Below are 12,464 nucleotides of genomic sequence, written 5' to 3' on the forward strand. Positions count from 1 at the left end.
ATAAGTGTGATAATTGAGACAATTGGACTCCAAGAAATAACAATGTTCTGAATTTGAAATGATTGCTAGAACACAGCGATTACACTGGGCGCTGTGGCAGCGCTTCATTTAAAAATGCAAATATGTAAGTCATTTTTTACTGTGGGACCAATCCTAGCCGTTATCGCACGCTGAAGAAATTGAGACTGTTTCAAAAACTACATTTCATTGACTTTCTAACGGTGTCAGCCCGTTTGAGTTATAACAGTTGGGTCACATGTTCGTACCAACATGTATTTAGCGATATTTTTCAGATATTACTAGGTTGCATTGCTTTTAACAGTGAAATGATTGACTGTGGGATTTAATTGAACTGATTTTGGACTTTAACTTTATCAATGTGATAATTGAGACAATTGGACTCCATGAAATAACATTCTTCTTAAATTGGCATGATTGACGGAACTCAGCGATTACACTGGGCGCTGTGGTATCGCTTCATTTAATAATGTAGATAAATAAGTCACATTTTACTGTGGGTCCAATCCTAGCCGTTATCGCGCGCTGAAGAAATTGAGACAATTTCAAAAACTACATTTCATTGACCTTCTAACGGTATCAGTCCTTTTCTGTTACAACGGTTGCGTCACATATTCCTACCAACATGTGTTTAGTGATATTTTTCTGATATTACTAGGTTGTATCGCTTTTAACAGTGAAATGATTGACAGTGAGGCTTAATTGAACTGATTTTGGACTTTAACTTTATAAGTGTGATAATTGAGACAATTGGACTCCAAGAAATAACAATGTTCTGAATTTGAAATGATTGCTAGAACACAACGATTACACTGGGCGCTGTGGCAGCGCTTCATTTAAAAATGCAGATATGTAAGTCATTTTTTACTGTGGGACCAATCCTAGCCGTTATCGCACGCTGAAGAAATTGAGACAGTTTCGAAAACTACATTTCATTGACTTTCTAACGGTGTCAGCCCGTTTGAGTTATAACAGTTGGGTCACATTTTCGTACCAACATGTATTTAGCGATATTTTTCTGATATTACTAGGTTGCATCGCTTTTAACAGTGAAATGATTGACTGTGGGATTTAAATGAACTGATTTTGGACTTTAACTTTATCAATGTGATAATTGAGACAATTGAACTCCATGAAATAACGTTCTTCTTAAATTGACATGATTGACGGAACTCAGCGATTACACTGGGCGCTGTGGTATCGCTTCATTTAATAATGTAGATAAATAAGTCACATTTTACTGTGGGTCCAATTCTAGCCGTTATCGCTCGCTGAAGAAATTGAGACAGTTTCAAAAACTACATTTCATTGACTTTCTAACGGTATCAGTCCTTTTCTGTTACAACGGTTGCGTCACATATTCGTACCAACATGTGTTTAGTGATATTTTTCTGATATTACTAGGTTGTATCGCTTTTAACAGTGAAATGATTGACTGTGGGGCTTAATTGAACTGATTTTGGACTTTAACTTTATAAGTGTGATAATTGAGACAATTGGACTCCAAGAAATAACAATGTTCTGAATTTGAAATGATTGCTAGAACACAGCGATTACACTGGGCGCTGTGGCAGCGCTTCATTTAAAAATGCAGATATGTAAGTCATTTTTTACTGTGGGACCAATCCTAGCCGTTATCGCACGCTGAAGAAATTGAGACTGTTTCAAAAACTACATTTCATTGACTTTCTAACGGTGTCAGCCCGTTTGAGTTATAACAGTTGGGTCACATTTTCGTACCAACATGTATTTAGCGATATTTTTCTGATATTACTAGGTTGCATCGCTTTTAACAGTGAAACGATTGACTGTGGGACTTAATTGAACTGATTTTGGACTGTGACCTTACAAATGTGATGAATGAGACAATTGGACTCCATGAATTAACATTCTTCTTAAATTGGCATGATTGCCGGAACTCAGCGATTACACTGGGCGCTGTGGTAGCGCTTCATTTAAAAATGTAGACATATAAGACATTTTTTACTGTGGGACGTATCCTAGCCGTTATCGCACGCCGAAGAAGTTGAGACATTTTCGAAACCTACATTTCATTGATTTTCTAACGGTATCAGTCCGTTTCAGTTAGAACGCTTGGGTCACATTTTCGTACCAACATGTATTTAGCGATATTTTTCGGATATTACTAGGTTGCATCGCTTTTAACAGTGAAACAATTGAATGTGGAACTTAATTGAACTCATTTTGGACTTTAACTTTATAAATGCAATAATTGAGAGAATTGAACTCCAAGAAATAAAATTATTCTGAATTTGACGTGATTGCTAGAACTCAGCGACTACACTGCGCGCTGAGGTTAGCGCTTCATTTAAAAATGTAGATATGTAAGTCATTTTTTACTGTGGGACCAATCCTAACCGTTATCGCACGCTGAAGAAATTCAGACAGTTTAAGAAACTATATTTCATTGACTTTCTAACGGTGTCAGCCCGTTTGAGTTATAACAGTTGGGTCACATTTTCGTACCAACATGTATTTAGCGATATTTTTCTGATATTACTAGGTTGCATCGCTTTTAACAGTGAAACGATTGACTGTGGAACTTAATTGAACTGATTTTGGACTGTGACCTTACAAATGTGATGAATGAGACAATTGGACTCCATGAAATAACATTCTTCTTAAATTGGCATGATTGCCGGAACTCAGCGGATAAACTGGGCGCTGTGGTAGCGCTTCATTTAAAAATGTAGATATATAAGTCATTTTTTACTGTGGGACCAATCCTAGCCGTTATCGCACGCCGAAGAAGTTGAGACATTTTTGAAAACTACATTTCATTGATTTTCTAACGGTATCAGTCCTTTTCTGTTACAACGGTTGCGTCACATATTCGTACCAACATGTGTTTAGTGATATTTTTGTGATATTACTAGGTTGTATCGCTTTTAACAGTGAAACGATTGACTGTGGGGCTTAATTGAACTGATTTTGGACTTTAACTTTATAAGTGTGATAATTGAGACAATTGGACTCCAAGAAATAAGAATGTTCTGAATTTGAAATGATTGCTAGAACACAGCGATTACACTGGGCGCTGTGGCAGCGCTTCATTTAAAAATGCAGATAAATAAGTCATTTTTTACTGTGGGACCAATCCTAGCCGCTATCGCACGCCGAGGAAGTTGAGACATTTCGAAAACTACATTTCATTGACTTTCTAACGGTATCAGTCCGTTTCAGTTACAACAGTTGCGTCAAGTATTCGTACCAACATGTATTTAGCGATATTTTTCTGATATTACTAGGTTGCATCGCTTTTAACAGTGAAACAGTGAAACGAATGAGATGAATGAGAAATTTGGACTCCATGAAATAACATTCTTCTTAAATAGGCATGATTGCCCGTACTCAGCGATTACACTGGGCGCTGTGGTAGCGCTTCATTTAAAAATGCAGATAAATAAGTCATTTTTTACTGTAAGACCAATCCTAGCTGTTATCGCACGCTGAAGAAATAGAGACAGTTTCAAAAACTACATTTCATTGACTTTCTAACGGTGTCAGCCCGTTTGAGTTATAACAGTTGTGTCACATTTTCGTACCAACATGTATTTAGCGATATTTTTCTGATATTACTAGGTTGCATAGCTTTTAACAGTGAAACAGTGAAACGAATGAGATGAATGAGAAAATTGGACTCCATGAAATAACATTCTTCTTAAATAGGCATGATTGCCGGTACTCAGCGATTACACTGGGCGCTGTGGTAGCGCTTTATTTAAAAATGCAGATAAATAAGTCATTTTTTACTGTAAGACCAATCCTAGCTGTTATCGCACGCTGAAGAAATAGAGACAGTTTCAAAAACTACATTTCGTTAACTTTCTAACTGTATCAGTCCGTTTCTGTTACAACGGTTGCGTCACATATTCGTACCAACATGTATTTAGCGATACTTTTCTGATATTACTAGATTGCATCGCTTTTAACAGTGAAACGATTGACTGTGGGACTTAATTGAACTGATTTTGGACTTTAACTTTATCAATGTGATAATTGAGACAATTGGACTCCATGAAATAACATTCTTCTAAAATTGGCATGATTGACGGAACTCAGCGATTACACTGGGCGCTGTGGTATCGCTTCATTTAATAATGTAGATAAATAAGTCACATTTTACTGTAGGTCCAATCCTAGCCGTTATCGCGCGCTGAAGAAATTGAGACAGTTTCAAAAACTACATTTCATTGACTTTCTAACGGTATCAGTCCTTTTCTGTTACAACGGTTGCGTCACATATTCGTACCAACATGTGTTTAGTGATATTTTTCTGATATTACTAGGTTGTATCGCTTTTAACAGTGAAATCATTGACTTTGGGGCTTAATTGAACTGATTTTGGACTTTAACTTTATAAGTGTGATAATTGAGACAATTGGCTCCAAGAAATAACAATGTTCTGAATTTGAAATGATTGCTAGAACACAGCGATTACACTGGGCGCTGTGGCAGCGCTTCATTTAAAAATGCAGATATGTAAGTCATTTTTTACTGTGGGACAAATCCTAGCCGTTATCGCACGCTGAAGAAATTGAGACAGTTTCAAAAACTACATTTCATTGACTTTCTAACGGTGTCAGCCTGTTTGAGTTATAACAGTTGGGTCACATTTTCGTACCAACATGTATTTAGCGATATTTTTCAGATATTACTAGGTTGCATTGCTTTTAACAGTGAAATGATTGACTGTGGGATTTAATTGAACTGATTTTGGACTTTAACTTTATCAATGTGATAATTGAGACAATTGGACTCCATGAAATAACATTCTTCTTAAATTGGCATGATTGACGGAACTCAGCGATTACACTGGGCGCTGTGGTATCGCTTCATTTAATAATGTAGATAAATAAGTCACATTTTACTGTGGGTCCAATCCTAGCCGTTATCGCGCGCAGAAGAAATTGAGACAATTTCAAGAACTACATTTCATTGACTTTCTAACGGTATCAGTCCTTTTCTGTTACAACGGTTGCGTCACATATTCCTACCAACATGTGTTTAGTGATATTTTTCTGATATTACTAGGTTGTATCGCTTTTAACAGTGAAACGATTGACTGTGGGACTTAATTGAACTGATTTTGGACGGTGACCTGACAAATGTGATGAATGAGACAATTGGACTCCATGAAATAACATTCTTTTTAAATTGGCATGATTGCCGGAACTCAGCGATTACACTGGGCGCTGTGGTAGCGCTTCATTTAAAAATGTAGATATATAAGACATTTTTTACTGTGGGACCTATCCTAGCCGTTATCGCACGCCGAAGAAGTTGAGACATTTTCGAAACCTACATTTCATTGACTTTCTAACGGTATCAGTCCGTTTCTGTTACAACGGTTGCGTCACATATTCGTACCAACATGTATTTAGCGATATTTTTCTGATATTACTAGGTTGCATCGCTTTTAACAGTGAAATGATTGACTGTGGGATTTAAATGAACTGATTTTGAACTTTAACTTTATCAATGTGATAATTGAGACAATTGAACTCCATGAAATAACGTTCTTCTTAAATTGGCATGATTGACGGATATCAGCGATTACACTGGGCGCTGTGGTATCGCTTCATTTAATAATGTAGATAAATAAGTCACATTTTACTGTGGGTCCAATTCTAGCCGTTATCGCTCGCTGAAGAAATTGAGACAGTTTCAAAAACTACATTTCATTGACTTTCTAACGGTATCAGTCCTTTTCTGTTACAACGGTTGCGTCACATATTCGTACCAACATGTGTTTAGTGATATTTTTCTGATATTACTAGGTTGTATCGCTTTTAACAGTGAAATGATTGACTGTGGGGCTTAATTGAACTGATTTTGGACTTTAACTTTATAAGTGTGATAATTGAGACAATTGGACTCCAAGAAATAACAATGTTCTGAATTTGAAATGATTGCTAGAACACAGCGATTACACTGGGCGCTGTGGCAGCGCTTCATTTAAAAATGCAGATATGTAAGTCATTTTTTACTGTGGGACCAATCCTAGCCGTTATCGCACGCTGAAGAAATTGAGACTGTTTCAAAAACTACATTTCATTGACTTTCTAACGGTGTCAGCCCGTTTGAGTTATAACAGTTGGGTCACATTTTCGTACCAACATGTATTTAGCGATATTTTTCTGATATTACTAGGTTGCATCGCTTTTAACAGTGAAACGATTGACTGTGGGACTTAATTGAACTGATTTTGGACTGTGACCTTACAAATGTGATGAATGAGACAATTGGACTCCATGAAATAACATTCTTCTTAAATTGGCATGATTGCCGGAACTCAGCGATTACACTGGGCGCTGTGGTAGCGCTTCATTTAAAAATGTAGATATATAAGACATTTTTTACTGTGGGACGTATCCTAGCCGTTATCGCACGCCGAAGAAGTTGAGACATTTTCGAAACCTACATTTCATTGATTTTCTAACGGTATCAGTCCGTTTCAGTTAGAACGCTTGGGTCACATTTTCGTACCAACATGTATTTAGCGATATTTTTCGGATATTACTAGGTTGCATCGCTTTTAACAGTGAAACAATTGAATGTGGGACTTAATTGAACTCATTTTGGACTTTAACTTTATAAATGCAATAATTGAGAGAATTGAACTCCAAGAAATAAAATTATTCTGAATTTGACGTGATTGCTAGAACTCAGCGACTACACTGCGCGCTGAGGTTAGCGCTTCATTTAAAAATGTAGATATGTAAGTCATTTTTTACTGTGGGACCAATCCTAACCGTTATCGCACGCTGAAGAAATTGAGACAGTTTAAAAAACTATATTTCATTGACTTTCTAACGGTGTCAGCCCGTTTGAGTTATAACAGTTGGGTCACATTTTCGTACCAACATGTATTTAGCGATATTTTTCTGATATTACTAGGTTGTATCGCTTTTAACAGTGAAACGATTGACTGTGGGGCTTAATTGAACTGATTTTGGACTTTAACTTTATCAATGTGATAATTGAGACAATTGGACTCCAAGAAATAAGAATGTTCTGAATTTGAAATGATTGCTAGAACACAGCGATTACACTGGGCGCTGTGGCAGCGCTTCATTTAAAAATGCAGATAAATAAGTCATTTTTTACTGTGGGACCAATCCTAGCCGCTATTGCACTCCGAGGAAGTTGAGACATTTCGAAAACTACATTTCATTGACTTTCTAACGGTATCAGTCCGTTTCAGTTACAACAGTTGCGTCAAGTATTCGTACCAACATGTATTTAGCGATATTTTTCTGATATTACTAGGTTGCATCGCTTTTAACAGTGAAACAGTGAAACGAATGAGATGAATGAGAAAATTGGACTCCATGAAATAACATTCTTCTTAAATAGGCATGATTGCCCGTACTCAGCGATTACACTGGGCGCTGTGGTAGCGCTTCATTTAAAAATGCAGATAAATAAGTCATTTTTTACTGTAAGACCAATCCTAGCTGTTATCGCACGCTGAAGAAATAGAGACAGTTTCAAAAACTACATTTCATTGACTTTCTAACGGTGTCAGCCCGTTTGAGTTATAACAGTTGTGTCACATTTTCGTACCAACATGTATTTAGCGATATTTTTCTGATATTACTAGGTTGCATAGCTTTTAACAGTGAAACAGTGAAACGAATGAGATGAATGAGAAAATTGGACTCCATGAAATAACATTCTTCTTAAATAGGCATGATTGCCGGTACTCAGCGATTACACTGGGCGCTGTGGTAGCGCTTTATTTAAAAATGCAGATAAATAAGTCATTTTTTACTGTAAGACCAATCCTAGCTGTTATCGCACGCTGAAGAAATAGAGACAGTTTCAAAAACTACATTTCGTTAACTTTCTAACTGTATCAGTCCGTTTCTGTTACAACGGTTGCGTCACATTCTCGTACCAACATGTATTTAGCGATACTTTTCTGATATTACTAGATTGCATCGCTTTTAACAGTGAAACGATTGACTGTGGGACTTAATTAAATTGATTTTGGACTGTGACCTTAAAAATGTGATGAATACGACAATTGGACTCCATGAAATAACATTCTTCTTAAATTGGCATGATTGCCGGTACTCAGCGATTACACGGAGATTACATGGAGGTCAAATGTCTCATTCATCACATTTGTTAGGTCACAGTCCAAAATGAGTTCAATTAAGTCCCACAGTCAATTGTTTCACTGTTAAAAGCGATGCAACCTAGTAATATCAGAAAAATATCGCTAAATACATGTTGGTACGAAAATGTGAACCAAGCGTTCTAACTGAAACGGACTGATACCGTTAGAAAATCAAAGAAATGTAGTTTTCGAAAATGTCTCAACTTTTTCGGCGTGCGATAACGGCTATGATTGGTCCCACAGTAAAAAATGTCTTATATATCTACATTTTTAAATGAAGCGCTACCACAGCGCCCAGTGTAATCGCTGAGTTCCGGCAATCATGCCAATTTAAGAAGAATGTTATTTCATGGAGTCCAATTGTCTCATTCATCACATTTGTAAGGACACAGTCCAAAATCAGTTCAATTAAGTCCCACAGTCAATCGTTTCACTGTTAAAAGCAATGCAACCTAGTAATATCAGAAAAATATCGCTAAATACATGTTGGTACGAATACTTGACGCAACTGTTGTAACTGAAACGGACTGTTACCGTTAGAAAGTCAATGAAATGTAGTTTTTGAAACTACCACAGCGCCCAGTGTAATCGCTGAGTTCCGGCAATCATGTCAATTTAAGAAGAATGTTATTTCATGGCGTCCAATTGTCTCATTCATCACATTTGTAAGGTCACAGTCCAAAATCAGTTCAATTAAGTCCCACAGTCAATCGTTTCACTGTTAAAAGCGATGCAACCTAGTAATATCAGAAAAATATCGCTAAATACATGTTGGTACGAAAATGTGACACAACTGTTATAACCCAAACGGGCTGACACCGTTAGAAAGTCAATGAAATGTAGTTTTTGAAACTGTCTCAATTTCTTCAGCGTGCGATAGCGGCTAGGATTGGTCCCACAGTAAAAAATGACTTACATATCTAAATTTTTAAATGAAGCGCTACCACAGCGCCCAGTGTAATCGCTGAGTACCGGCAATCATGCCTACTTAAGAAGAATGTTATTTCATGGAGTCCAATTTTCTCATTCATCTTATTCGTTTCACTGTTTCACTGTTAAAAACTATGCAACCTAGTAATATCAGAAAAATATCGCCAAATACATGTTGGTACAAAAATGTGACACAACTGTTATAACTGAAACGGGCTGACACCGTTAGAAAGTCAATGAAATGTAGTTTTTGAAACTGTCTTTATTTCTTCAGCGTGCGATAACAGCTAGGGTTGGTCTTACAGTAAAAAATGACTTATTTATCTGCATTTTTAAATGAAGCGCTACCACAGCGCCCAGTGTAATCGCTGAGTACCGGCAATCATGCCTATTTAAGAAGAATGTTATTTCATGGAGTCCAATTTTCTCATTCATCTCATACGTTTCACTGTTTCACTGTTAAAAGCGATGCAACCTAGTAATATCAGAAAAATATCGCTAAATACATGTTGGTACGAAAATGTGACCCAACTGTTATAACTCAAACGGGCTGACACGTTAGAAAGTCAATGAAACGTAGTAAACTACCACAGCGCCCAGTGTAATCGCTGAGTTCCGGCAATCATGCCAATTTAAGAAGAATGTTATTTCATGGAGTCCAATTGTCGTATTCATCACATTTTTAAGGTCACAGTCCAAAATCAGTTTAATTAAGTCCCACAGTCAATCGTTTCACTGTTAAAAGCGATGCAATCTAGTAATATCAGAAAAGTATCGCTAAATACATGTTGGTACGAATATGTGACGCAACCGTTGTAACAGAAACGGACTGATACCGTTAGAAAGTTAACGAAATGTAGTTTTTGAAACTGTCTCTATTTCTTCAGCGTGCGATAACAGCTAGGATTGGTCTTACAGTAAAAAATGACTTATTTATCTGCATTTTTAAATGAGGCGCTACCACAGCGCCCAGTGTAATCGCTGAGTACCGGCAATCATGCCTATTTAAGAAGAATGTTATTTCATGGAGTCCAATTTTCTCATTCATCTCATTCGTTTCACTGTTTCACTGTTAAAAGCTATGCAACCTAGTAATATCAGAAAAATATCGCTAAATACATGTTGGTACGAAAATGTGACACAACTGTTATAACTCAAACGGGCTGACACCGTTAGAAAGTCAATGAAATGTAGTTTTTGAAACTGTCTCTATTTCTTCAGCGTGCGATAACAGCTAGGATTGGTCTTACAGTAAAAAATGACTTATTTATCTGCATTTTTAAATGAAGCGCTACCACAGCGCCCAGTGTAATCGCTGAGTACGGGCAATCATGCCTATTTAAGAAGAATGTTATTTCATGGAGTCCAATTTTCTCATTCATCTCATTCGTTTCACTGTTTCACTGTTAAAAGCGATGCAACCTAGTAATATCAGAAAAATATCGCTAAATACATGTTGGTACGAAAATGTGACCCAACTGTTGTAACTGAAACTGACTGTTACCGTTAGAAAGTCAATGAAATGTAGTTTTTGAAACTACCACAGCGCCCAGTGTAATCTCTGAGTTCCGGCAATCATGCCAATTTAAGAAGAATGTTATTTCATGGAGTCCAATTGTCTCATTCATCACATTTGTAAGGTCACAGTCCAAAATCAATTCAATTAAGTCCCACAGTCAATCGTTTCACTGTTAAAAGCGATGCAACCTAGTAATATCAGAAAAATATTGCTAAATACATGTTGGTACGAAAATGTGACCCAACTGTTATAACCCAAACGGGCTGACACAGTTAGAAAGTCAATGAAATGTAGTTTTTCAAACTGTCTCAATTTCTTCAGCGTGCGATAGCGGCTAGGATTGGTCCCACAGTAAAAAATGACTTACATATCTAAATTTTTAAATGAAGCGCTACCACAGCGCCCAGTGTAATCGCTGAGTACCGGCAATCATGCCTATTTAAGAAGAATGTTATTTCATGGAGTCCAATTTTCTCATTCATCTTATTCGTTTCACTGTTTCACTGTTAAAAGCTATGCAACCTAGTAATATCAGAAAAATATCGCTAAATACGTGTTGGTACGAAAATGTGACACAACTGTTATAACTCAAACGGGCTGACACCGTTAGAAAGTCAATGAAATGTAGTTTTTGAAACTGTCTTTATTTCTTCAGCGTGCGATAACAGCTAGGATTGGTCTTACAGTAAAAAATGACTTATTTATCTGCATTTTTAAATGAAGCGCTACCACAGCGCCCAGTGTAATCGCTGAGTACCGGCAATCATGCCTATTTAAGAAGAATGTTATTTCATGGAGTCCAATTCTCTCATTCATCTCATACGTTTCACTGTTTCACTGTTAAAAGCGATGCAACCTAGTAATATCAGAAAAATATCGCTAAATACATGTTGGTACGAAAATGTGACCCAACTGTTATAACTCAAACGGGCTGACACGTTAGAAAGTCAATGAAATGTAGTTTTTGGAACTACCACAGCGCCCAGTGTAATCGCTGAGTTCCGGCAATCATGCCAATTTAAGAAGAATGTTATTTCATGGAGTCCAATTGTCGTATTCATCACATTTGTAAGGTCACAGTCCAAAATCAGTTTAATTAAGTCCCACAGTCAATCGTTTCACTGTTAAAAGCGATGCAACCTAGTAATATCAGAAAAATATCGCTAAATACATGTTGGTACGAATACTTGACGCAACTGTTGTAACTGAAACGGACTGATACCGTTAGAAAGTCAATGAAATGTAGTTTTTGAAACTACTACAGCGCCCAGTGTAATCGCTGAGTTCCGGCAATCATGCCAATTTAAGAAGAATGTTATTTCATGGAGTCCAATTGTCTCATTCATTACATTTGTAAGGTCACAGTCCAAAATCAGTTCAATTAAGTCCCACATTCAATTGTTTCACTGTTAAAAGCGATGCAACCTAGTAATATCAGAAAAATATCGCTAAATACATGTTGGTACGAAAATGTGACCCAAGCGTTTTAACTGAAACGGACTGATACCGTTAGAAAATCAGTGAAATGTAGGTTTCGAAAATGTCTCAACTTCTTCGGCGTGCGATAACGGCTAGGATTGGTCCCACAGTAAAAAATGTCTTATATATCTACATTTTTAAATGAAGCGCTACCACAGCGCCCAGTGTAATTGCTGAGTTCCGGCAATCATGCCAATTTAAGAAGAATGTTATTTCATGGAGTCCAATTGTCTCATTCATCACATTTGTCAGATCACAGTCCAAAATCAGTTCAATTAAGTCCCACAGTCAATCGTTTCACTGTTAAAAGCGATGCAACCTAGTAATATCAGAAAAATATCGCTAAATACATGTTGGTACGAAAATGTG

Source organism: Hydractinia symbiolongicarpus, chromosome 12 (genome assembly GCF_029227915.1).
Source record: "Hydractinia symbiolongicarpus strain clone_291-10 chromosome 12, HSymV2.1, whole genome shotgun sequence".
Classification (NCBI taxonomy): domain Eukaryota; kingdom Metazoa; phylum Cnidaria; class Hydrozoa; order Anthoathecata; family Hydractiniidae; genus Hydractinia; species Hydractinia symbiolongicarpus.